At 45.3% G+C, this 27,878-nt stretch overlaps 1 long non-coding RNA gene across 1 annotated transcript; it reads right to left on the bottom strand.

Annotated features, from left to right (window-relative positions):
- Positions 1-765: 765 nt before the first annotated feature.
- On the bottom strand, positions 766-22,414 carry LOC148774517 (uncharacterized). The gene is made up of 5 exons (XR_016035621.1): positions 21,185-22,414; positions 18,752-18,884; positions 11,530-11,815; positions 3,264-3,433; positions 766-1,340 (listed from the first exon to the last, which is right to left on the bottom strand). It is a non-coding gene; the product is annotated as an uncharacterized LOC148774517 (long non-coding RNA).
- Between the last annotated feature and the right edge of the window lie 5,464 nt (positions 22,415-27,878).

Here is a 27,878-nt window from a genome sequence, read left to right as displayed (position 1 = left end):
AAATCTACCAATTTAAATATTAATCAGAGCTTTCAAAAATGCCTTCATAAGGACTTCCCTAATGGTCCAGTGGCTAAAACTCCATGCTTCCAATGTACAGAGCCCAGGTTCGATCCCTGGTTAAGAACTAGATCCCACATGCTGCAACTAAGACTTCTCATGCTCAAATAAAAGATTCCACATGGCAGAACAAAGACCCACCTGGCACAGCCAAATAAATATGTTTTAAATGCCTTCATAGCAACATCTAGACTGGTACATGACCAAAACACTGAGCACCAGAGCCCAGTCCAGTTGACCCAAAAAATGAACCATCACAACCCGGGTGGGGGAGGCTGGTGGCCACAGAACCTCTAAGTGAGAGAAAGGAGTGCATCCCCATGGGTGCACCTCTCCCCAGTGGAAACCCTGAAATCCTTCAAAAAGCAATTTAGAAAAAGGAGGGGGAGGGGCAAAAGTGTGAGCGCCACAGCTGTAATTGTCTAGAAGGGCCAAGCCCCACAGTCAATATTATTCTGAGCCCAACACCCATCTTCTTAAGCCATTGGATAAATTCTTCATCCTCTTTAGGTTAAGGCAATTCAATTTAGTATCATATAAATTGCTCATAAGAGACAAAAAATTACTTCAAAGAAATCTAAAGCTTCACACATACATCAATTCATAATATTATTGTCAGTTATATTGACAATATAGTAATGTTAGTGTAAGGTCGAGAAGGCCCAATGATGTTAAATAAAAGAACCCAGACGCCAAATAGATAATGTAACAGGCTTTACTGGCTAGGTGCCCCCGGGCAGGACCCCAAGACCTAACAGAGTGAGGTCGGGGGGGTGGGGGTCGGGGGTCCGCGCTGAACAAAGGCAGAGAGCAACTTATATAGGCTCTCAGTAAGGAGCAGTAATTCTTTCCAAAAAAGGCGAGGTCTGGAGTGGCGGTCTCTCATAGGTCAGCTAGTTGAGGTGGAGAGACCAGGTTGGTCGCTCTGGAGGTTAGGAGGTAGGGTTGATTTCCGTCGAGAGCTGTTGCGTCAGAGACTCTTCAGCAGTTTGGCGGGACTTTTTCCCGCCAGCAGGAAATGAAGAGGAGAAGAAAAAGCAGCCAAGATGGCCACCAGGGTCTGGCCTTACATTCCGACGCTTTTGATAGGATAAGGGGCGACATTGTCATCTCTCGCTACTTCCTGCTGGAAAGGGGTGTCATGGGGCTTTTGGGTCATGGCCAGCCCCCAGTGTTCCCAGGTGCTCAGGGTCTTTAGGCAGGGGTCTGGAATTGGCGGTTATCATCATTTTCTGTCTGTTGGCATTTCAGGTCATCTTTTGCAGCTGTTGGTATGTGGGCTGAAAAGCAATGTGAGTAAAGTGACTGCAAGAATAAAAACAGGTTTAATTCCAACCGGCTAACATGGTCTTGGGTCTGTGGCCTGTCATTCCGTCGTTGTCGTTTGAGCTCTTCAACTCTTCCCTCCCTCACCGGTAGCTTATCTAGATCCAATCCTGGGTCCCTGTTAATTGCATAGGCTGGTACTGAGACCTCAGGACCTAAGTTGAACTGAATTTACCCATTCCCTGACAAAATTGGTCACCTTGTTGATGATGCAGGGCCCGATTGTTAACAAGAGGAGGAAGATGACAAGTGGACCCGTCAAGGCTGAGATTAAAGTCGTCAGCCAAGGAGACCCGCTGAACAACTGTTCGTACCATCCACTCTTTTTGGGTTCTCTTTCTTTAATACGGCGTCTCAGCAAAGCCACGGAGTCTTTAATGGCTCCAGAATGGTTGACATAAAAACAGCACTGCTTTCCCAAAGCTGCACAGAGGCCCCCTTGTTGCATAAAGAGGAGATCTAGCCCTCGTCTGTTTTGTAGGGTTACCTCCGCTAGGGAATTTAGAGATTCTTCTAATTTAGTCAGGGACTGTTCTAAATGTTTGAGGTCTGAGTCAATGACTGACTGCAGGATTTTATAATTTCTGTCTTGTAGGATCAGGGCTGAGGTTCCTACCCCTGTAGCCCTGGCTATGCCCAGCCCCACCATGGATGACAAGAGAACTGCGGCTGCTCTGATAGCTCGTCTAGTCCTAGACAGGAGAGGGGAAAACACCAGTTCCATCTGAGTCTCTTCATAATAGGTCATTTTAGGAAACAGCTGAACCATCACACAATAGCCTTTCCAGAATTTATAATGGTGCCATGAGTACAGGAAGTAAGACCCGTTGAGCAAGCCCACCACCCAGTGGGGGCAGAATAGTAAGAGCCGCTGGGCACCAAAAGGGTACTGCTACATAACCCCGCAGGCACTCGAGCTCCTGGAGATATAACACATGTGCTTGCTCCCATTACCTGTTGGAGTGATTAAAGGGTTGGTGGGAGTTGGCAATACATGCAGCTAGCAGTATGGTCAGAATCAGGAGCACTTAACTTAGAGTAGTCAGAAGAGGCCGCAGAGCAAGCATGGCTGATTAAGATATTAGGCAGAGGAGAACCAAGGTATAAAAGTTGATCTGGGTGTCGGTATAAAGAAGGAAGCTTCCCTGTAGCCAAAGTTCAATGATAGCCTGGGTGAAGTCAGTTATAGGAGTGGCAAGCCAGAGGTCTTGCAGGAGGTCAGACAGAAAGTTTCAAGACTGGCTAAGGTGAGAGACACGTAGAGAGGTAGGTCACTACAAAAAATAGTAGCACCCCAGAAGTATAGTGCAACCTACGATGTAGGCGAGGGCCAGAAAGAGACGGAGAGCAAAGGACCACTCCGGTGGGGCGATTGAAGCGAGGCCTATGGCAAAAAGTACGGCCAGGAGGGTGAAGCGAGTCCCACCAGTTGAGCTCGACAGTCATCACTCGCCTATGGGTGGAAGGGGTATTTTGGTTATAGTGAGTCTGGCGGGCCCGGAAACTTTGGAAGTGTAGGTATGGGTATTTGTGGACTGAGGAGGGAGAAGGCTGTGTGAGGGGGCCCGTTTAATCCTGGTGATGTGATACCACGGTTTGTGTCCCAAGAGTTTGGCCACTGTAGGAGTGGTGAGAATCACCGTGAAAGGGCCAGTCCACCGCAGTTGGAGGGGGTTAGGTGTTAGCGTCTTTAAGAGAACCTGGTCTCCCGGAGCCAAGGTAGTTAATGGAGGCTCCCGATCTGCGTTGCTAACGGGCTGGGGCAGGGTGCGGTCTGTGTGTTCCCGTAGAAGGGATCGGAGGAGTGTGAAATAGGGCAGATAGGCTCTGAGATGTGGTAGTGGGGGGTCTGGGAGACTGGCGAGCAGATGACCTACCGTATAGCAGCTCGAATGGCGTGAGGCCTGTCTTGGAGTGGGGAGTTGTTCAGATGCGTGTGAGTGCTGCCGGCAGAAGGCGACTTGTTTCAGCATTGTCTCGGGGTTGGTCGGGGAATATTCTTGTCATACTACCACTTGGAGATTTGTTGCATCCTGGAAGAAACAAACTTAACAAGAAAGTTAAAGGTACGTGGCCCAGAGATTAATAGAAGTAGAAAAGCTGTTCAGGGGCTACCAGGAGAACCAGGACCAGACATTGGTTCATGACGTTAGTGTTTCTCTAGGTACAAGAAGATACAAGAATTTGGGCTCATAAAATCTTTACCTGAAAATATCTGACTATCTGAAGGCTGGTTCTGGGTTTTTCCCAGAGCACAGAGTGCCTTATTTCTGATTTCCACCCTGAACTCCTTTCAGGGGGTGTTGAAGGTCAGTAGCTTGCTGTGGTCATGATGTAATCTTTGTAGAGGCAGCTGGCAAGTACCAACTTCCAGTCCACAGGGTCCCTTCATAGCCACATATTTGACCATGTTTGGGGGCCATTTCATGGCCATTGTGTCCCGCGGTGCTGGGAAGGCTCATTCCCAGCTCTAGGGAAGATTCCATCGATGAGCCACTCAGTGTGCTAAAATTGGACCAGGCCTTGCAAGTAGCAAAAGTCTCTGGACCACTGTCTTACTAGCCTCTTGGTCCAGGAAAATATTCCCTCTTGTTGCTTCTTCCCATATCTAGAGTTACATTATTACAATCATTGATCTCATTTGGAAGTGCATATCAGCATTATATCACAGGCTCAGTCACACATTTGTTAAAGTAAGAAATAATCTTCTGAAACAAGTGACATAGAAAATAATATAGCCATACCTAGCAGTTATTAGTAAAGTAAGAATTATAAGTCAAGAACTTTCACTAGATAAAGCCTGGTATACCCCAAGTCATCTGACTTCATTTGTTAAATGACTATAACCTGGTGTTAATCTCCTGGTTGTACATTATGGAACATCTGACCTTTATCTGAAGACTGGTTACTGAGATAAGCCTTAGAAACAAACTTAGAGTGTAACAAGGAACTGTCTCAGCAGTGAGTCTTAGTAAACACTAGACCTTAATTAACAAAACTAGAACCTTAATTTAACAATTTACAAAACTTAATATTCAGTGATTTTTCATTATGGAGGCATTAACCTTGTAGCCAGGAAGGCTTTAACCTATCAAATAAAAATGAGGTTTGTCAGGGAGCTGGGAAAATCCAAGCGGCCATCTTGGATTTCCCATAGCCCTGACTCTGATCTTCAGCTATTGTTCACCCATTTTTAATTCCCCAATTTAGAAGTAGACTGTTGCCATGGTTTAAGGACATTAGGATAGCACAAGTCTAACAGAGTTTTTGTATAAGAAGAATGAGCTTTTACATGTACCATAATCTTAAATAACGTCTCTTTACTTTACTAAAGTAACAAAAGATTTTAAAAACAAATATGAATCACTTAAAGGCAAAGAAATTCATAATCTGTTATTGAAAGATTCATTCTAAGAAAACTTTGTTCTCTTAATATAGAGAGTAGATTAAATTCCAGTCTGTTACCAATTTACCAGATAGCAAACAAACAAAATTTATCAGTTAATCTTAGAAAAGTCTTTCCCATGAATCTTGAAGAACTAGCAGTATTTTTAAAGGCATGAGAGTGAAACCATACAAGGCATGTTTAAAATCTAATTAAATTATAATTTACAAAGTAGCCTTGTCATTGCTGTGACTTGTAACATTTTAACATGATAACTAGAATTATAACTGACAACACTTTACCAGGACATATCAGATTTTCATGAATTTCACATAATTTCTAGGATATTTATATAAGTAGCATCACCCATACAGTATAACCTGAGAAGACTCATCATTCCTCCAACAATATTTCCCATGCAATTTAACATGTCAGATGAACTCAGGTAGTTTAATAGCTCTTTGGGATGTCTCAGGGGCCCTCTGAAGCATCCCAAAGTCAGCTATAAGTCAAGCTATTTAGGCAGTTTTGTCAATAAATATCAAAAGGGTTTATAACACTCAGTCAGATAGAATCATGTAGATCACTGTGAAATAATATATTCACTTAGCCAAAGTAACAAAGAAGATTTTAAAGGTAAACATAGAACAGATCACTTCAGAAGTAAAGACATTTAAAATCCATTATCAAAGGCAGTTCAACATCTCAAGAAAACTTTTATCTATACATAGAAACTCTTTCTTTGGGGTCTACTTTCCATCAAACCTTCTTATCACTTTCTGTACCCATTTGTTTTAACTTCATTTTTCATGCCTTCTTTACTGAACATACACACCTTACTTCCCTTAAGTGGGGACCTCGGTGTCCCATACCGTGGGGTCTATAAAGGAAGATTCAGAGGCACAAAGGAGGAGTAGCGGTAGGGTTGGGGAGTAAGGGTGTGAGAAGGGCAGATGTATGGTGGCTTTGAGCTTAGTTAGAATGTCTCGTCCTAATAGCGGAGTGGGACATGAAAGAAGTATTAGGAAGGAGTGGGTGAACAGGTGATGGCCGAGCTGACCAGGCTGTGGTCCAGTCTGTAGGGGGTGTAAGGGCTTGCCATCTATACCCACCACCAAGACCTGGGAAGGGAGTAGTGCCCCCGTAAGAGGGAAGAAGAGAGTAAGTAGCCCCCGTATCTATCAAGAAATTGATAGGTTTACCTGCTACTTGAAGCATTTACCTGCTACTTGAAGCTCGGCTTGGGTTATGGGGGTCCCCAAGTCTGGGCGTCATCAGTCTTCGTCGGAGGAGAGGAGTTCCAAGGCAGGAGATGAGGGCAGGGCATACTTCTGGGAACCCAAGCCCTGGCCCGATGAGGTTGAGGCCTGAGCTGCCCAGGGACAGTTGCTCACCCAATGTCCCCTCTACCAGCAGCGAGGGCATGGCCTAGTTGGAGGTCAGGGATTTGGGCATTGACGGGCCCAATGACCCTCGCGGCCACATTTGAAGCAGACTCCTGGAGGCGGCTTCTGGGGACCCACCTTCTGTTCCATGGCCGGCTGTAGGGCGGCTACCAGTGCCTGGGTATGCCTCTCAAGGAGGTTGGCCTGCAGTTTGGCCTGTTGTTTAAACCTTGCCTTACGGCTGGCTTCGACTACGTCTTCCCGGGCATTATATACTTTAAAGGCCATTTTTACCAGGTCTCGGAGGGGGCTCTGAGGCCCGTCCTCAGCCTTGGACAACTTCTTCCTGATGTCTGGAGCTGACTGAGATAGTAAAGCGATTAGCCAAGGTGGTGACCCCTGCTGGGGAGTCGCGGGTGATGCGGGTGTAAGTGGTGAGAGCCTCGGTCAGCCTATTGAGGAAGACTGCAGGGTTTTCATCAGGGCTCTGGGTTACTTTATCTAGTTCTAGCATGTTAATAACCTTGAGAGAGGTATTTTCCATCCCCTCCAGCAAACATTCCAGCTTGTACACTGGATACTGGCCCTTCCCCACCCCTCCCTTAGTCTCTGTTAGGCAGCTGCCCCAGGGGGTTGGGCGGGATCTGCCAGATTTGCCAGATGTCGCTGGTCAGCTACCATTTTGGCTGCCCCCAAGATGGCCTGTCTCTCTTTTGGGGTGGGTAGAGCGACAGAACAGAGGGAGCCCCCCGGTGGCCTCCGGGGAGCCATCTCTTGAGTGAGAAGGCTGAGGAGAAGGCATTGAAAGTGTTAATGAGGGAGGGGTTGGGGAAGCTGGGGAAGAGGGAGTTGAGAAAGTAACAGAAGCCAAAAGCAGGGCGCTGTCAGGTCTTCTGAAGGAACCGTGAGGGCGGAGTTTTCCTCGGTCTGTGCGGACAATGTTTTGGCTGGCAGCGAGAGGCCAGAAGGGGAAGGGGGAAGAAGGATTTGGGAGGGTGGGAGAAAGTATAGGGGGAGGGGCGGGGGCGCAATCGCCACTAAAGCCTGTGCGTAGGGTATTTCAGACCGTTTTCCCATCTTATGGCAGTAATTTTCTAAATCACGGAGATTAAAATCAAAAGTCCCCGTTGGTGGCCATTGTGAGCCATTGTCGAGAGGATATTGAGGCCAAGCCTCAGAGCACAGAGAGGTCAACTGCTTGCGGCGGATATCTCAAGAAAGGCGCTAGGTTTTGAGGTTGGCTGGGAGACACTCTCGGAGAAGGCAATGGCACCCCACTCCAGTACTCTCGCCTGGAAAATCCCATGGATGGAGGGGCCTGGTAGGCTGCAGTCCATGGGGTCGCTGAGTCAGGCACAACTGAGCGACTTCACTTTCACTTTTTACTTTCAAGCATTGGAGAAGGAAATGGCAACCCACTCCAGTGTTCTTGCCTGGAGAATCCCAGGGACAGCAGAGCCTTGTAGGCTGCCATCTATGTGGTCGCACAGAGTCGGACACGACTGATGTGACTTAGCAGCAGCAGGAGACACTCTAACTGGGTTGACCAGGCTCAGTCGGCCGTCGCTCAGTCGTGTCCGACTCTTCACGACCCCATGAATCACAGCACCCCAGGCCTCCCTGTCCATCACCAACTCCCAGAGTTCACTCAGACTCATGTCCACAGAGTCGGTGATGCCACCCAGCCATCTCATTCTCTGTCGTCCCCTTCTCCTCCCACCCCCAATCCCTCCCAGCATCAGAGTCTTTTCCAGTGAGTCAACTCTTCGCATAAGGTGGCCAAAGTATTGGAGTTTCAGCTTTAGCATCAGTCCTTCCAATGAACACCCAGGATTGATCTCCTTTAGAATGGACTGGTTGGATCTCCTTGCAGTCCAAGGGACTCTCATGAGTCTTCTCCAGCACCACAGTTCAAAAGCATCAATTCTTCGGCAATCAGCTTTCCTCACAGTCCAACTCTCACATCCATACATGACCCCTGGAAAAACCATAGCCTTGACTAGACTATGGTTAGGGCTACCACAGTCAAAATGGACGTCTCCAAAATCAACTGGTGCCGAGGAACAGTAGGGCCAAGGCAGCCGAGACGGACGTCTCCAAACCGACTGGCGCCAAGGAGCAGGTCTGGCCTGTGGGAGGAGGGAGCTCGGACGTGGCCGCAATTTCGGGCTGAACTCCCGAGGACCAATGGCCAAAGGGAAGGCCCCTACCAAGACCCAAACTGGGGACTCACCCCGTATGCTGCCGGATGGTAGAGCAGTCCTATTGAGGTGATGAATCAGCCCAGGGTGCAGGTCGGACCCAAGGGAGCCAAAGACCCTGTGGCTGGTGGGGTGGGCTCTCACCTCGAGCCCCACGTTGGGCACCAAATGTAAGGTCAAGATGGCCCAATGATGTTAAATAAAAGAACCCAGATGCCAAATAGATAATGTAACAGGCTTTACTGGCTAGGTGCCCCGAGTCAGGACCCCAAGACCTAACAGAGCGAGGTGGGGGATGGGGGTGGGGGGTGGTCCGCGCTGAACAAAGGCAGAGAGCGACTTATATAGCCTCTCAGTGAGGAGCAGTAATTCTTCCCAAAAAAGGCGAGGTCTGGAGTGGCGGTCTCTCATAGGTCAGCTAGTCGAGGTGGCGAGACCGGGTTGGTCGCTCTGGAGGTTAGGAGTTCAGTTCAGTTCAGTCGCTCGGTCGTGTCCGACTCTCCGAGACCCCATGAATCACAGCACACCAGGCCTCCCTGTCCGTCACCAACTCCCAGAGTTCACTCAAACTCATGTCCACAGAGTCGGTGATGCCATCCAGCCATCTCATTCTCTGTCGTCCCCTTCTCCTCCCACCCCCAATCCTTCCCAGCATCAGACTCTTTTCTAGTGAGTCAACTCATCACATGAGGTGGCCAAAGCATTGGAGTTTCAGCTTTAGCATCAGTCCTTCCAATGAACACCCAGGATTGATCTCCTTTAGAATAGACTGGTTGGATCTCCTTGCAGTCCAAGGGACCCTCAAGAGTCTTCTCCAGCACCACAGTTCAAAAGCATCAATTCTTCGGCAATCAGCTTTCTTCACAGTCCAGCTCTCACATCCATACATGACCACGGGAAAAACCATAGCCTTGACTAGACGGACTTTGGTTGGCAAAGTAATGTCTATGCTTTTTAACATGCTGTCTAGGTTGGTCATAACTTTCCTTCCAAGGAGTAAGCGTCTTTTAATTTCATGGCTGCAATCAGCATCCGCAGTGATTTTGGAGCCCAAAAAAATAAAGTCTGAGACTGTTTCCACTGTTTTCTCATCTATTTCCCATGAAGTGATGGGACCAGATGCCATGATCTTTGTTTTTTGGAGGTTAGGAGGGAGGGTTGATTTCGGTGGAGAGCTGTTGCATCAGAGACTCTTCAGCGGTTTGGCGGGACTTTTTCCCGCCAGCGGGAAATGAAGAGGAGAAGAAGAAGCCAAGATGGCCACCAGGGTCCGGCCTTACAGTTAGTATTGCAATTTTGCAACTGTTTTAAGTGTAGAACAACGTAAATAAACAAAACTTATTGATGTTATTAGAAGCCAAGATTTTTAGCATAAAAGAGACGCACATATAAAATAAAAACAGTTAACGGGAAAAAAATCCTGCAATGTTGAATTGGAATTGTCATTCAAATGCATGATTATTTTCTTTAGTGAATTTTCTACCTTTGCCCACTAAAGGGAACTAAAAGCAATGACTTCCCAGTATCAATGAGCACCACTAGCATGCAGACCTTGGTTTTTAAATACTATTCCTTATTCAAAAGCATGAGGCTCCTCAGAGAGATGGCAGATTCCAGGGCTTGGTCAGAAAACATACAAAATGAGCCCAGGACATCTTCTGCCAGAAAGTAAAAGTACACCAAGACCAATGGGGTAATAACCAAAGTAAACACTGTTCAGCAGTATTGAATAAAGTTGAGCATACTCTATGAACAAACAATTCCACTGTTAGGTATATGCTACCCGCCTCCAAAAACAAAAAAAGCAAACAAAACTCAACAATATGTTCACCCAAAGACAAGTATCAGAATGTCCATAGCAGCACTGTTTTAACAGAACCTAGAATCAGCCTAAATGCCCACCAACATTAGAATGGATAAATAAATTGCAGGAGGGATGAAAAAGAACTACAACTACACACATCATAGATGAATCTCATGAACATGATGATGAACAAAGAAGCCAGACACATAAAAACACTACATGTTCTATGATCCTATTTATACAAAGTTCCCAAAGAGGCAAACTGATCAACAAGTTTAAAAGCAAGACTCTTTGTGGTTACTCTTGTGGGGAAAGATAGGAAGAGGGTGTGATGGAGGCTCCTGGGGTAATTTCATTTTTCTGTTTCTTGATCTGGGAACTGGTTACACAGGTGTTTGCTCTGGGAAATTTTTGACCTGTAGACTCAATCTTTTGTATATTTCTCTACGTAATTGAATTAAATTTTTTTTACTTTTAAAAAAAGCCAGTTTGAAGGGGCTCCCACAGGCCAAATTTAGTATAATTTGAATATCGAAAAGGATAATGATTGTAGCTGGTTAGTAAATAAAAATACATGTGTCCAGGGGGTGGTGAGAGGATAAACAGGACAGATCTTCTTTACAAAAGAAAGTCAAATAAATGTGGAAGTGATACCAAAACTCAAATCCATGTGCTCACACAGTGAGGCCAAACATACCAAAACTTCGGAGTCTGGAACAGAGAAAGGTATACTGTAGGGCCCTGCAAGGAGATGGGTGGTGGTTCATGACTTAAAATTCCAAACTCCCCAAACACTTTCAGCAAAGCCCTTTTCTAGGAAAGGTGACAGAGGGGTGTGGTTAGCTGTTGCAAACTTCTTGGTATCAGAGCCTTTGTTCTAGAGGTCAGGTCAGGGTCAGGGAATGATGTTCCAGTAAATCTCTACCAAACACACGTTATTCCCTGTCTGACAAGAAGGCCAGGGTCCCAAAGCACAGCTTTGTCCTTCTGAGGTCCCAGTCCCAGCTGAGGAGGCAGATCTCAGTTGGCAGCTCCCTCAGGGCCAGGTCCCCAGACCCTGCACAACTGTCATCACTGAGGGAGCAAAGCGCCCAGGATGCAACCAACCCTCAGGTTCCTCAGGCGCCACAAATGTGGGGCAGGGCCCACAGACTGTGTCCTATGCGGACTGCCACTGCCATTAGGTCAGAGGTGGGGATGGGGAAGAGGTTCACCACCACCTCAAGGCCTGGGCCAAGGCCAGTGCGGTGGCCCTAGGAAGGGCTCTGGAGCCCTGCAGGACACAGCCCCTAGCCTATTCCCTGGGCCCCCACAGCACACCTGCTGGTCCGAGGCCAGGTAAGCTGGAGAGATGGATCCACCTCTTACCTCACTCTGCCTGACGACCACCACTCCACTGCCTGATTCCTTGGCTGCATCCCCTCAACTGTCCCTTCTTGACAGCTGGTGGCTTGTGGGCGGGGCTCACTGCAATGCTGACCAATGACTGAGCAGGACCACCAAAAGGCCTCTCTTTGACAGTTGGTTGCTCATGGGCAAGGCCCACTGCAGTGTCTCAGCAGGGCCCCCACAGGTCCAATGGTGACCAGAGTTGGATGCAGCATAGTGGCACTGAAGCAAGGGCTGCAGACTTAGGGCTGCACTCAGCCATACTCTGTTACAGAAGGAAAGACAAGATTAGATCACCATTTATACTCACCCTCCACATAATACTTGACAGAGGTAACAATCACCAGTGGAAGCTAAAACCATTGGATTAAAACTTGTTATCAGCACCAAGGTATCATCTCAGAGGCCAGTTACCTCTGGGAACAGGAGCAATCGTACATTTGCGATGAAGAGGTGATGCAGAGGTCTGGTGTGACCATCTTAATCCAGTGATTGAAACTGGTATCACAAATAATGGAATAGTGTGACATTGTGTGCCTCCTGATAGGAAGCAAATTAAACAAACAAAAAAAATAATCTAAGGCAGTGGGTCTTACTGGCTGCATTAAAATCACCTGAGCAGATTTCAAAACTCCCAAAGACTAGGCCACGCCACCAGACCAACTATATGAGAATCTCTGGGGTGGACCCCACGTATCAGTGTTTTTTAAAGCTTCCAAGGTGACTGCAATGTGCAAAGTATTCCAGACAAAAAATGTATATAGCCTGAATCTAACTTCTAATTTATAGGATCCTCAGGATAGAGCAGCGGTTCTTAGTGCTGAATACTTACCAGAATCACCTAGAGAATTTTGAAACCAGGGTCACCTGAGCTTCAACTCCAGAGATTCTAATTTAATTGGTTTAGAGTGGAACACAGACATTGGTATTCTCTTTTCTAGGCTTTAAATTTGATTTAAATAATTCCAGTGAGAACAGAGTGGGCCAATGAATCCCCCTTCCTTGTACTGCCAATTAATCAAGACAGGTGGTTCCGAAGTGCAGCCAGGGCAGACGATTACCAGGACAGAGGAAAAACTGAGCATCATGAGGAAACAAATCAAGAATGTGGGACATTCGTACAATCACTAGCCTAAGTTCTTCAGAAGGTCAATGTCATGGGAGAAAAAAAAAAGGGGGAGAGGAACTATTCTAATTTAAAATAAGTAACAACCATTAAAAAAAAAGTAATTGATTTTTTTTAAGCTGTAGATGGGGAGGGATTTAAACATTAAGTTGATTTTTTTATTTTTCATTAAGTTGATTTTAGATGGCTTTCTTAGCAGGTATAATGACATTGTGGGTCTGAAAACAAACATCTGTATTCTTAAGTGATGTATGTTAAATATTGAGAAGTGATGTGTCATAATGTGTATACATACTCAGTAGCTTCAGTCCTGTCTGAATTTTTGTGATTCCATGGACTGTAGCCCACCAGGCGCCTCTGTCCACGGAATTTCCCAGGCAAGAACTGGAGTGGGTTGTCATTTCCTTCTCCAGGGGATCTTCCCAACTCAGAGATCAAACCAGGTCTCTTACATCGCCTGCATTGCATGTGGATTCTTTACCCACTGAGCCACCTGAGAAGTCCATCATAATGTGTATATAACTTTAGACTTCATTGTACTAATGTTGGTCTGCACCCTGCAGGCCTGTAAGCCTTGTCCAGCCAGGAGACCAAAAAAAAAAAAAAATGCCTAGAGACAGTGACAGAGACACCACTGACTTGTTGGATAGCTAATCTTACAAATAGGAAGCAAAAAGTCCTGGAGAAACACTCCACCATGGGCAGAAGGCAGGACACAGCAGAAATCTTCCCTACTCGAGGAACAAGAAGGCTATCATTTACAAGGGGAACTGACATAACTAATATCAGGCTAGCTCATCAGTCACCATGGAAACCAGCGGCTGGGGCAGGGGGCAATCTCATAGGTAGTTACTCAATAAGCCCTGAGATCGAGAGGATTGGGAAGGAACCCGCCTGCCAATGCAGGAGACATAAGAGACAGGGGTTTGATCCCTGGGTCGGGAAGATCCCCTGGAGGAGGAAATGGCAACCCACGCCAGTATTCTCGCCTGGAGAATCCCATGGACAGAGGAGCCTGGCGGGCTACAGTCCACAGGGTCACAAAGAGTCAGACACAACTGAAACGATTTACAACACACACACTTAGTGTAGGTGAAGCAGGGACTGGTCGAACAGGGGATGAACAGGGCAAGAGAACAGCCATCCTGAGTGGCCTGATCATATAGCTAGTCTCTCAGTTTTCCTGAATGTTTGAAATAGTTTATAAAAGAAAACGTTGAGGAAATGGGAAATTTGTTACTGTTGCCCACACTGTGGTGTGCAGGATCTCAATTCCCCGACCAGAGATAGAACCTATACCCCCTGGAGGGGAAGCAGGAGTCTTACCACTCAACTGCCAGGGAAGTCCCAATATTTTTTAAATAGAGATTAAAGAAAACCCTACTCAGAAGTCCTTGCAACTTCCATCTGTATTAGTTCTGTCTTGAAAATTCTCCAGTAAAATCCACTCACAACTCAACCTTACACAACCAACCTCACACCCCACCCAACAATCAAAGCTGTATTTCTCAACCTTTGCCCACTCCATTTCTCCTATTCAGTAGGAGTTATCTGGGAAAGATCTCTTACTCAAATGAGCTTGAAAAATGCTGGGTTATACCAGGTTTCCTTGCTACCCGATGTCTCATAAATCTTAATAGATTAACCTGCATAGGCCACTGGGGTCTAGATTAACCTGCAGAGGCCATTGGGGTCAGGGAAGAACTCTTGCATGGTAAAACATCAATTCTTAACCCTATTTTGTTTCCAGCCCTTAATGGACAACAGACACGTTTTGTTCCAAAAGATCTTGTAGATGAAGTGTCCTGCAAGCATTTAGGGAAACACTAGCATGAGACAACTTCTCCCTCATTTTACAACTCTTATATCTTTGATTAATCAAAAAGCCCCTGGATTTCCAAATGGATCCTAATGGCACACTGGCAAACAGATGAAGATCTATCTCCCAACAACTGCAATTTCCTATTCACCTAAATACTAAAATTTTTTTTCAGGAACCTATTTTCTCAAATATTTATGACTGTTTTCTGTGATTTCTATGCAAGCTTTGCTTCAAATGCACTCAAGATGTCTGTTTTAAAGTATGAGTTCCTTTCTCTCCTACACTGCTGGTGGGAATTTAAGTTCGCACAACCACTACAGAAAATAGTATGGAGGTTCCTCAGAAAACTGAAGACAGAATTACCATATGATCCAGCAGTCCCACTCCTGGGCATACACTTGGACAAAATTACAATTCAAAAAGTTACATGCAGGAATTCCCTGATGGTCCAGTGGTTAGGACTATGTGCACTCACTGCCAAAGGCCTGGGTTTAATCCATGTCAGGGAACTAAGATTCCACAAGCCGTGTGGCATGGCCAAAAAAAAAAATACATTCACCCCTATGTTCATAACAGCACTATTCACAATAGTCAAGACATGAAAACAACCTAAATGTCCATCAACAGATGAACGGATTAAGATGTGGTACATGGGACTTCCCTGGTGGTCCAGTGACTGAGACTCCAAGCTCCCAATGCAGGGTTTTGTCCAGGTTTTGCCCAAGTTTTGTCCCTGGTCAAGGAACTAGATCCCACATGCTGCAACGAAGAGTTTCCATGCTGCTAAAGACGCCATGTACTGCCAAAACCAAAGACCCCGTGTGCCACAACTGAGACCCACACAACCTAATAAGTAAACATTTTAAAAAGAAGATGTGGTACAAATATACAACGGAATACTACTCAGCCATAAAAAAGGAACAGAATAATGCATTTGCAGCAACACGGATAACAACTAAATAATATCATACCAAGTGAAGTAAGTCAGAAAGATAAAGACAAATACCATATGGCATCACTTACAAATGGAACCTAAAATGTGGCACAAATGAACCTCTCTACAAAACAGAAACAGACTCGCAGATATAGAGAACAGACTTGTGGTTGCCAAGGGGGAAAGGGGCGGAGGAGGGATGGATTGGGAGTCTGGGGTTAGCAGATGCAAACTATTACATTTAGAATGGATTAAAAACAAGGTCCTACTGTGTAACACAGGAGACTATATCCATCTCCTTGTACAGACCATAATGGAAAAGAAAATTTTTTAAAATATGTATATATGTGTATAACTGAGTCACTTTGCTATACAGCAAAGAATCAGTACATTATAAATCAACTATACTTTAATTTTAAAATTTTTACTATGTAAATAAATTATGAGTTCCTAAAAGCCTACCCCACGTGTCTTCTTCCATTCTGCTTTCAGGATGTCACCAACCACCACAAACATATCTGTTGATACCCAAACAGCAAGAAAGAAATGGATAAGGACTCTTGTCCAGGGTGCCCCCACTATCCCAGTCTCCACGGTATGGTGGCACCCCAGTATTCCCCCCATGATCCTCTCAAGATGTGTGTTATGATCACAGTTGAGGTTTCTAAGAGCCAGACAGCCTACAAGGCTTGTGTGTGTGCGTGCACTCAGTCATGTCCAGCTCTTTGTGGCCCCATGGACTGTAGCCCGTGTGTGTGTGTGTGTGTGTGTGCATTCAGTCGTGTACAGCTCTTTGTGACCCCATGAACTGTAGCCCACCAGGCTCCTCTGTTCATGGGATTCTCCAGGCAAGAGTACTAGATTCCCATGCCCTCCTCCAGGGGATCTTCCCAACCCAGGGACTGAACCTGCATCTCTTGCATTAACCACTACAGCACCTGGCGAGCCCCTGTCCATAGCCAAATAGTGGAGAAGCAGCTTGGCTGGGATCTGAGCCTCAGAGCTGCTCTCACAGCAGTCACCAGTGTGCTTCCTGAAACTTCAGCTTTAATCATCTTCTCCAGGTCCTGTGTTGTCACACACAGTGTCAGGAATTTCAATTCTTCCAGGAGAAGCAGACCCAAGTGGCAACCTGTGCCTTTACATGGCCCAAGGAAGCTGGCAAGGGGCAAGTGCAGATTCATCAGGGGAGTAATGCTTTGACTAAGCCAAGCTGGTCAGCCCTGTGGTGCATCCAACCTTAAAAATCAGCCTTAAGCTAATGAAGGGCTAATGACAAGTGTGAAGACGAAGGTGCTTATGGAGCCACCACCCAGAACTACTCAAAACTGCCTGGCAAGGGCTCAGCCTGAAGTCTTTCAAACCTTGAGGGTCCCTGAAGCCCCCCTGAACTCAGAAGAACAGCCTGGCAATTCCCTGTTCACTACCCTCCCTGCAAGAGTCTGCAAGGAGATCCAACCAGTCCATTCTGGGGGAGATCAATCCTGGGTGTTCACTGGAAGGACTGATGCTAAAGCTGAAACTGCAATACTCTGGCCACCTCATGCGACGAGTTGACTCACTGGAAAAGACTCTGATGCTGGGAAAGGTTGGGGGCAGGAGGAGAAGGGGACGACCGAGAATGAGATGGCTGGATGGCATCACCGACTCTGTGGACATGAGTTTGAGTGAACTCCGGGAGTTGGTGATGGACAGGGAGGCCTGGCGTGCTGTGATTCATGGGGTCGCGGAGAGTCGGACACGACTGAGCGACTGAACTGAACTGAACTGAACCCTCCCTGCAAAACACAGCAGCACTTCCAAGAAAGGCATATGGACTCCATTCTACTATAGCCAAATTAAGACTAAAAACTGACCTTAGATTAAAGAGATGAAAACTCACTCTCAGTAGATCTCAGACTGGTATGGACTTTTCCATGGTCAAGGGTAGGAACGGCTCATAATATTTCCCCACTTGTTCAGGGGAAAGGGAGACCTCATACCACTCTACAACTCTAGAGTCTGCACCAGAGCCCCAGGCTCTTGAGCTGAAGTCAAAGACCAGTTAGTTACTGGAGGCCCACATCTGCCCAGAGTTGACAGTCAGTCCAGAATTTAAATTCCTACCCAGGATCTGAATCAGCCTGTGATTCAGATACATAAAATCATGGAATGATGAAACAGTGAAATCTGAAGTTCAACTCCAGGCCATGCAAAACTAGTTCCTCAGCTTACATCATTGCTTTGCTCATGTCCTGTCGAGATGATGGACATTGGCATCCGTTTTAAGAAATACTTTTAAGCAACGTAAATTCCTGCTCTTCAGAAAGCATTTTCCAACCACCTGCTCTGTACCTGCTCTGTGCTATGTGACATCACTATCCCAGTGCTTTAGAGACAGTTGTGTCCAAATACCACAGCAGTCTTCCCTCCCCCAAAAGCCCCCCAAATGATAGGCAGATTCTTATTATAAATTAAGTTGAAAGAGGTTCTGAACCCTGAGACATTACACAGAAGGGTTTTACAGCAAAGTCTCAGAATATAAAACTAATCTCAACTACATCCTGTCTAGTCTTTCATGGGATGGAAATGCCTAACGTGGGTTGGGCTTTCCTGGTAACTATTTATCAAAGGAAAGAAATTTCTGGAATGTGACAAATGGCCAAAGGCTCTCTCCTAGACTCTTCAGGGGCTCTGCCCACCTGCTGAGAACACAAAGGCTGGTAAGATAATACCAGTCTGCAAAGAACTCATAATCTAAAGATGAGTGACACCCTGCTTTTAATTAAACAGACCGTGATCATGGCCACAACAGGGATGCTTCACAGTGGTGTGCGTCTGCAGAGGGTAGCATACATTCCATCTCTACGGTGGGCAAAGCTACTCAAAGCAGTTCCTGGGTTTTTTACCACTGGAAATGTTGGGAAAGTGAAGGGATGTGTGTACTGGGCAGAGAAAATCATGTCATCAAATGTACCAGCAGGTAAAAGTGGCCAGTGTGTGGGGGTGGGGGTAGATGAGTACCAGCTGCTTGATGAGGAATCATGCAGGAGATTCCAGGTCACCGCAGCTCCTGGACTGAGAGGAGCACCCCTGGAAACTCGGTCACTGAGTCCTAAAAGTAGCACAATGCAGTTGCTATAGCCTAACAGCAGATGAGTTTATTCGGTGTTTTAAATTAAACTAACTTTACCAACGTTGTTCAGCTGAAATCATTTATGCCCAACACTGTTGGACACCGTCTCTTGAAAAACTCCCAAGAACTCCGTAAAAGAGGTACCACTGTTATGCCAATTTTACAGATCAGAAAACTAAGGCTCAGAGAAGTTCAGTAACTTACTCAGAATCACACAAGTAGGAAGTAGAGGAGCTGGGATGTAAATTTCTTTAGTCTATCTCCAAAGTCTATGTCTAATCATTTATGTTAAATACCATAAGATACAGCAAATAACAGTTCTGTTGTCTTCTGATCACTAGGAATAAAAAAGGCTTTTATTTGGGTTTCAGAGCTACACATCTCACCAATCTTTTATATTCCCCACAGCACACAACATGTTACTGGACACCACTGCTTATCATTCATCTGGATTTGTAACAAACATGTAAGGAAACATCATACTGAAGTCCCACTAATAAAAGAAAAATGAGAGAAAGAGAGAAGGCAAGAGATGTGATCAATGTCTTGGTATGTCTGTCAGTCTGTACGTCTGTCTCTTTCTTTCTTCTCTTCTCTCTCTCCCTCTCTTGTCTCTTTACCTAGCTCCTCTTTTCACCTTTCAGTCTATTGCTATCTTCGTCTTTCTGTCTGTGAGTGTGTGTAACCCTCTCTCCCCCTCACTCCTTCTCCTCTCCCCCAACCCCTCCCAGAGTGGCACAACACTTCCTAGATCTCGAACAGACCAGTAACCTGGAACTGATTCAATATCATAAAACAGTCCCACGGGAAACCTGGAGACCCCAGGAACTCAAGTGAACCACAAAGGGGCCAGTGAGAGTAGCAGTAAATAATGAGAACTCATGAGGCAGACAGACTTAAGCCCCTACAAGCTACACAACCTAGGGCAAGTTACAAACCTATTTGAACCTCAGATTCCTTACCTGTGAAATGTGTAATGTTGTAACCATCACGTACTGCTATTGTGAGGATTAAATGCAATAATGGATATAAAGTTCTTAATACAGAGTCTGATCCATGTAACAACAATGCCAGTTGCTACTGTTGCTATTATTATTCACAGGGTCTTATTTGCCTTTAGACTCTCAGAATCTAGCACAGCACTTGGCACACAAATGGAGTTCAACGTCTGCTCAGAGAAACAAGATAGAGATAAGCATACTGAGACATACACAGAAAAACACAGGACACAGTCACAACCAGGTAAAGAGATGGAAAGAGAGACAGAGAGACAGAGACACGAGGGAGGAAGGAAGAAAGAGGTGGGCAGATGCACAGTCAACACGCCAATCAACCCCTGACCAAGTCTCTATCTTTCATCTAAATTTCCCTTTAGCAGTATGGATCTAACATAATGTTTCCTTCCTGGTTTCTCATAATTCAACATAGACAAACAAGGAAGTCACATTCTCCATACCACAACCAGGCTTCACATGACACAGAAGGGGAGCTGAGCAATAGAGGGACTTGGTACACACGTCCATCATGACACCACAGACGCAGTGAGTGACTGGCTATTCACTGGAGCAGACGCAGGCTGTCCTGGCCCTCTCTGAGGCATTCCTCAAGGAGAACAGTCCAGGGGGTATTGAATCCACGACCTTGAACTCACTTGCCTGAACCCTTTAACTCAATGCCAAGGACATCCATTTCCCTCCCTCGCAGAGCTCCTAGGCAATGCCACAGGAGCTTTTCTCCACAAATACAAAGGGCAAACTTTTATCCTCACATCGAAGGGAAAAACAAAACTTCCACCGTGGTGCCGCAGATAAAAATCCGCCTGCCAACAAGGGGACATGGGTTCGATCCCTTCGAATCTTCGAATCTCGTAAGATTTCACATACCGCGAAGCAACTAAGCCCGCACCACAACTCCGGAGTCGGTGATCTAGAGCCAGCAGGCTGCAACTACGAAGTGTGGACACCTTAGAGCCTGTGCTCCACAAGAGAAACCACAGCCACGAGAGGCCTGTGCCCCGCAAGGAAGAGCAGTGCCTGCTCACCACGACTGGAGAAAGCCCAACTGCCCCAAAGAAGGCCCAGTGCAACAAAAAATAATTTGTTTCTTTTTAAAGGGCGAAACCAGCCAGTCCTCCCAAGAAGATATTTAACTCAGTTAGGAGGACACCAGAGTCCTCTCTTTGTTGTGTTGACCTTCAGTACCGGCTGTAAACTGTGAGCTTTACAACACGTCATAGTACACTTCGATAAAACAAAGGTGAGGATGAATGAGATCGCCTTTGGAACAAGGCCATCTTTAGGGAACCAGTATCGGGCAAACCATTGTGGAGATGAAATTTTCCATTCATGTGATCCCAGAGGAAGACTGAATCATCAGGAAAGAGCTGAAGCCCATTGGAGTTCTATGCTTGAAATTTCTAAACTACTCTCCACCCTGCTCTCCTGTCCTGCTCAGGACATCTCTCAGCTTGCACAGGAAGAAAGGGGAAGCTTACAACTGAATACGAAGCTGACTTCAACCGTCTGGATGTGCTCTCTTGCCTCCAGTCAGCAGGCCGGGTCAGTGCCCCTCTCACTCCCTGCGGGCAGGCCCTGTGCCACCCGGTCCCCTCCCAGCCCCCACCCTACTCCCTCTTACCACTTCTGAGCGGCATCATGCAGCAGCAGCCGACTCGGGCCATCAACACGGCTGCCACCACGTCACTCAGCACCAAACATCCCCCAGCTCTGCTGTTCCAGCTGTTACAGAAATCTGGGAACTCTCCTCTGCCCTCCAAATAAAACCCACTTTGTCTGTCAGTCAAACCACACCTGTAAAGATCTGGAGGCTGGGCTGTAATGCACTACTGTGGACCCTGATAAGGTTCATCTCCAATGGGGGGGCCTCTTCTAGGACCTTCTCATTTCATTTCAGAACCATTCCTTAGGAACAAAAAAGAAAAAAGAGGCTTCCTAGGAGCAAGGAGTCATTCAGTCCGCCTCCTGACTACAGATCCCTGGCAGAAGGAATTACCAAAGCCAGTAAACTGATAGTTTAGAAGTACAGCTAATTTTAGAGAAGGAGGGTGCTGATGGTTGCCCAAGAATGCGAATGTGCTAATGCCACTGGCCTGTACACTTAAAAAGGGCTAAGATGATTATATATATATTTTACCACAAATTTTTTTTTTTTGGTTCCAAGGTTTGTTTTTTTGATTTGTTGTCATTTTGCTATATATTAGGTCCTCATTCATGATCCATCTTAAACATAGCAGTGCGTGCAGGTCAGTCCCAAACTCCCAGATTCTCCCTCCCCACCCCCGCCCCAGCCACCATTTTTCAAAGTGAAAAAAATTTAAAAATAAATTGAATGCAACACATTTTTCTTTTTTTAAAAAAAGGAAGTACACCTAAGGCCCAGGTGGTCTAATGGTCACTGCTTTAGTATTATTCAATTTTCAATTGAAATATAGTCGCTATACAAAATTATAAAAGGTACAGGTATACAATAGCGATTCACAATTTTTAAAGGTTATAGCTATAAAATATTGGCTATATTCCCCATGTTGTACAATATATCCTATGGCTTGTTTTATACATTATAGTTTGCATTTCTGAATCCCCATCCCTGTATCATCCCTCCCTCCTTCCCTCTCCCCACTGGTATCCACTAGATTGTTTCCTATATCTGAGAGTCTGTTTCTTTTTTGTTATATTCACTAGTTTCTGTTTCTTTTTTGCTATATTCACTAGTTTGTCAAATTGTTTAGATCCCACATATAAGTGATTCCACACAGTATTTGGGTCTTTCCAGGTGGCGCAGTGGTAAAGGATCCACCTGTCAATGCAAGAGATGCAAGAGACTGGCATTTGGTCCCTGGGTCAGGAAGATCCCCTGGAGGAGGAAATGGCAACCCACTCCAGTATTCTTGCCTAGAAAATTCCATGAACAGAGGAGCCTGTGGGCTACAGTCCATGCTGCTGCTGCTGCTAAGTCACTTCAGTCATGTCCCACTCTGTATGACCCCATAGACGGAAGCCCACCAGGCTCCCCCATCCCTGGGATTCTCCAGGCAAGAACACTGGAGTGGGTTGCCATTTCCTTCTCCAATGTGTGAAAGTGAAAAGTGAAAGTTAAGTCGCTCAGTCGTGTCTGACCCTTAGCGACCCCACGGACTGCAGCCTACCAGGCTCCTCCATCCATGGGATTTTCTAGGCAAGAGAACTGGAGTATGGGATCGCAAAAAGTTGGACACGATTAAGCACACACACACATACAGACATATAGTATTTGTCTTTCTCTGTCTGACTCAAAGTATTATTATTTTTAAAGAGAATCTCACTAGCACAGAAAGCTAAACCAGTAGTGAGGGTTTGTGAAAATCAAAAGTAGGAAAATACATGCTCCTATAATCAAAAATGTCCTTAAATTAAAAATCAACACACTCTGTCTGGTGTATGAGTATTTTCTATGAGTACGATTTTCCAAAGAATGCCACAAAGCTTTTCTTTCAGAAACCGGTTCTTCCACAATTGCAACTTGAAGAACATTCAGATCATAGGAGTGGCCTAGAAAGGTTTCCAGTTCTAAGAGTAACATGTTCAACAGGCTACTTTCATGGTACCTCTCTGAAAATGAAGACACAGTCCCCCATTACATAAGTGGAAAATATTATTTGCATTGGCAGATGGTAAAGTTAAGGCTTGGAAAATCTAAAAGACTGAACTGAAATCATCCCATGAGAAGAGAACTTCAGATTCTAGATCCTGAACTCCAGGCTCAGAGGCCATGCTTTTCCTGCCTTCTGGCTTGAGATCATTTAAGAAACAGAGGTTGCTCATTGTAAATTATTATAATAAACTTCAATAACTGTTCAGCCACATAAACACCTATTCTCTTGAAGCATGCCTATTAACTCCCTCTTTGCCAGGAGACTCCAACACAAGAATCCCCAAACTGGGGGAAAGCCCTGTATGAAGCTTACCTTTAGGAAAGGGAAAAGGCATGATTAATTGCTCCCACTTGTCAGTTTCACCCACAAAGAGTACTGAGTGACCTGTAGAAGGTCTAAGGGGCAGGGCAGGGGAACAGCTCCAGCACAGGTCAGGTTCTAACATGTCAGGTGCAAGCAGCAGAGCACATCGGTCAGGAGCAATCATGGAGGTAGAAAGCCCAATTGCAAGCCCAAGAAAGAGAACAGATTATGACCATCTCTCAGGCAGTTATCCATAGAAAGAGTTTTTATCTTGACACCAAACCAAGATGGACCACGAAAAGGGAGAAATGCAATGCACACAGTTTCCTGCCTTGCTACCTACAAAGGTTTCTGCATCTACCCTGGATTTCACAACTTCCCTACAGTCTCTGCAGAAGAAAAAAAACATAAACCTCTTCCCACAAAGGATAACAATTTCCTTTGAGCTCTGGTTTCCACCTTCCCCTCCTCCTCAAAGGCATGCGCCAGTTAATCATCTCTATTTCTTTCACCTTTCCTTTTCTATTGCCACGTTTGTTTACCACCATGATTCTAAAGTTTTGTGGCTCAAAAGGCTCTTTCTTTGAGAAGCAGGTAAGTTCTGCATGTCATTCCTAAGGGGCTGATAGATTCCTAGGCTCACTGAGCCCAGGAAAGAAAGCCCTGCTTTCTTTCTGTCTTTCTGAAGAGATGGAAGTCTCAGACCTTGGCTGCTCGTGGACACCTCTTCTTCCTTTCCAAGCAAACCTCTAGCATACACACCTCTCCGCTCCCCATCTCCTATTTCTTCCTCTATCCACTGCCCTCACTCCACCAAAACTAATCCTGTAGTGGGCATGCTTAAGCGCTCAGTTGTATCCGACTCTTTCACTACCCTTTGGACTGTAGCCACCAGGCTCCTCTGGCTGTGGGATTTCCCAGACAAGAATACTGGAGTGAGCTGCCATTTCCAACTCCAGGGGTCTTCCTGACCCAGGGATCGAATCCACGTCTTCTGTGTCTCCTGCATTGCAGGAGGCTTCTTTACTACTGAGCCATAAGAAAGGCCAATCCTGTTGAAGTTACCACTGACATTTCAAATGCCAAACTCAGTGGATACACTTTTCTCTCTCATTTGACTTCCTGCTGTATCTCACAGTGACCTATCTCCAATAGACTAAAGCTTCCTCAAATATCTTGATGTCACAGGAATAAAGCCCTCATAGAGTCTGATAAACAATTTTTCCTTCCCTAGGACATGTTCAAACCACCCTCCTGGGCCCCAGCTCCCATGTTTTTGTACTTACATACCTCCACCTCCCCACCATGGTCAATCAGCCCAGAGATGGGCCTCACCAAGCAGTACCTATCAGTGATTTCCCTGAGAATTTTTCAATAGAGAGGGAAAACAAAAAATGTCTTGGATCTCCCACAATATTTGGTAACACATTCCAATTACATGCTCACACCTACGTGCCTGACTCCCTTATATCTTTAAAATACATTTCCAATTTTCCTCCCCCCAGTTTGTACTAGGCTTCTGTCACCTGTCACCACGAAAGGGTCCTAACCAATCTAAACATTCTCTTATCTCTGATTCACCTCCCCAGTCTCCTTTCAGTCTTCTCAGCAGGCAACTCTCTCTGTGTGTCCATCCCTCAAATATGGCCCTATCTATCACAATTCTAGGGGACAATGTTTGGTGAGACAGAAACATAACTATATCAGTGAACCGGATTGACCCAAGTAAGTCTTTGAATTTCACTGAACCCCACCAGGCCTCTCTCAGAATAAGCTATTTGCAACACAGGTTTCTATGGGAAAACAAAATCTAGAAAAAAAAAATTGAAATTTAACAGCTGCAAAGTTGATTTAGTAAAGTATCAGTCACTTAGTTGTGTCCAGTGCTTTGTGACCCCATGGACTGTAGCCTGCCAGGCTCCTCTGTCCATGGAATTCTCCAGGCACAAATACTGGAGTAGCTATTCTCTTCTCCAGGGGATCTTCCCAACCGAGGAAGCTCTTCAAACCATGTCAGTTCTTCAAACCAGGTTTCCTTCATTGGAGGCAGTTTTTTTGTTTTTGTTTTTACCATCTGAGCCACCAGGGAAGCCTGCAAAGTTGACTTAGGCTAGGCTATATTTTAAAGATGAGACATGCAGAATATGTCACTTTGTAGAAAAGACCAGGATATATATGTGTGTGTGTGTGTATCAGTTCAGTTGCTCAGTCATGTCCAACTCTTTGCAACCCCATGGACTGCAGCACACCAGGCTTCCCTGTCCATCACCAGATCCTGGAGCCTACTCAAACTCATGTTCAGCGCAACAGTGATGCCATCTAACCATCTCATCCTTTGTCATACTCTTCTCCTGCCTTCAATCTTTCTGAGTATCAGGATCTTTTCAAATTAGTCAGTTCTTTGCATCAGGTGCCCAAAGTATTGGAGTTTCGGCTTCGGCATCAGTCCCTGCAATGAATATTCAGGACTGATTTCCTTTAGGATGGACTGGTTGTATCTCCTTGAAGTCCAAGGGACTCCCAAGAGTCTTCTCCAACACCACAGTTCAAAAGCATCAATTCTTTGGCACTCAGCTTTCTTTATAGTCCAACTCTCACATCCATACATGAGTACTGGAAAAACCATAGCTTTGACCAGATGGACCTTTGTTGGCAAAGTAATGTCTCTGCTTTTTAATATGCTGTCTAGGTTGGTCATAACTTTCCTTCCAAGGAGCAAGTGTCTTTTAATTTCATGGTTGCAGTCACCATCTGCAGTGATTTTGGAGCCCAAGAAAACAAAGTCTCTCACTGTTTCCATTGTTTCCCTATCTATTTTCCATGAAGTGATGGGACCAGATGCCATGATCTTAGTTTTCTGAATGTTGAGTTTTGAACCAGCTTTTTCACTCTCCTCTTTCACTTTTATCAAGAGGCTCTTCAGTTCTTCTTCGCTTTCTGCCATAAGGGTGGTGTCATCTGCATACCTGAGGTTATTGATATTTCTCCTGGCAATCTTGGTTCCAGCTTGTGCTTCATCCAGCCTGGCATTTCACATGATGTACTCTGCATGTAAGTTAAATAAGCAGGGTGACAATATACAGCCTTGATGGATTTCTTTCCCGATTTGGAACCAGTCTGTTTTTCCATGTCCAGTTTTAACTGTTGCTTATTGACCTGCATACAGATTTCTCAGGAGGCAAGTAAAGTAGTCTGGTATTCTCATCTCTTGAAGAATTTTCCAGTTTGTTGTGATCCACAAAGTCAAAGGTTTTGTGTAGTCAATAAAACAGAAGTAGAAGTTTTTCTGGAATTCTCTTGCTTTTTCGATGATCCAGCAGATGTTGCCAATTTGATCTATGGTTCCTCTGCCTTTTCTAAATCCATCTTGAACATCTGGAAGTTCACAGTTCACATACTGTTGAAGCCTGGCTTGGAGAATTTTGAGCATTACTTTGCTAGCATGTGAATGAGTGCAATTGTGCGGTAGTTTGAATATTCTTTGGCATTGCCTTTCTTTGGGATTGGAATATATTCAAATATGCATATTTGTCAGATCCAATAATTTAGGCAGTTTCTGATAAAATGATAGATAAAATCTCATCATACAAAGGGCCTCTTCCTGACATTAGAACCTCTCTGACATGATGCAGTGGGAGGTACAAACATCACTTATTGATGAGCTCGTGGACGTAGCTGACCTAAATCCCACCACAGTCCAGAATGTGTAGTTCCTGTAGAACAACTGGCCTGGACCCTCAAAGCCCTCAATGTCATGGAGACCAGAGGGAGGTGGAGGGAGAAGAAGGGAGACTTTCTAGACTGAGGCAACAGAAAGGTAACAGTCAAGTGCAAAGCGTGAAACTTGAGTGGAGCCTAGATTTTAAAAAACTTCTTAAAAGAACAGTTTCAGGAATTTGAGTATAGACAAGATTTTGAATGTTATTGAAATAATAAACTGAAGTATAAAAACAATGTCATGCACATTGCTATTTATAAAACAGATAACTAAGAAGGACCTACTGGTCCCATCACTTCATGGGAAATAGATGGAAAAACAGTGGAAACAGTGTCAGACTTTATTTTTTGGGGCTCCAAAATCACTGCAGACACTGATTGCAGCCATGAAATTAAAAGACGCTTGCTCCTTGGAAGGAAAGTTATGACCAACCTTGATAGTATATTAAAAAGCAGAGACATTACTTTGCCAACAAAGGCCCGTCTAGTCAAGGCAATGGTTTTTCCCGTGGTCATGTATGGATGTGAGAGTTGGACTGTGAAGAAAGCTGATCGCTGAAGAATCGATGCTTTTGAACTGTGGTGTTGGAGAAGACTCTTGAGAGTCCCTTATACTGCAAGGAGATCCAACCAGTCCATTCTAAAGGAGATCAATCCTGG

Source organism: Moschus berezovskii, chromosome 21 (genome assembly GCF_049115385.1).
Source record: "Moschus berezovskii isolate FMDL1 chromosome 21, NW_MosBer_1.0, whole genome shotgun sequence".
Lineage (NCBI taxonomy): Eukaryota > Metazoa > Chordata > Mammalia > Artiodactyla > Moschidae > Moschus > Moschus berezovskii.
Note: the sequence above shows the minus strand (reverse complement) of the source record. Positions and strands in the feature narration are given on the sequence as shown.